Below are 431 nucleotides of genomic sequence, written 5' to 3' on the forward strand. Positions count from 1 at the left end.
TTTAGCGTAACAAACCAGCCCACAGCAAATGAGCTTGGTTTTGTTCTCCCTCCCAGTGACACTTCTCAGCCACGCCAGGTCTGAGTCCAACTTGGTTTTAATTATGATGCTGAAAAGAGATGAGGTAGTTTAGAAAACCCGGGGCTCAGTTGCGCATTCTCACCCCACAGTTCTTCCAAACTCTTCTTCTCCCAAGCACAAGCAATCCAACCCGGGATCTTGGTGCTTCCCAAGTCCCTCTGAGGGCATCTCGCCCCGCAAGGGCTGGGGCTTGATGGTATTTTCCCAAAACCGCCCGAACTTGTGTTCATCTGATTGCACAATAGCCAAATAAATAGGGGTAAATCCTAATTCAGAATCCTGTAGGTTAAAAAACAGGGGGTGACCCTGCCCTTGGGCTTTCCTGCCACCCTGGAACGCCTGACGCTATC

This window comes from Apaloderma vittatum, unplaced genomic scaffold (genome assembly GCF_000703405.1).
Source record: "Apaloderma vittatum isolate BGI_N311 unplaced genomic scaffold, ASM70340v1 scaffold5877, whole genome shotgun sequence".
In the NCBI taxonomy this organism is placed as follows: Eukaryota; Metazoa; Chordata; class Aves; order Trogoniformes; family Trogonidae; genus Apaloderma; species Apaloderma vittatum.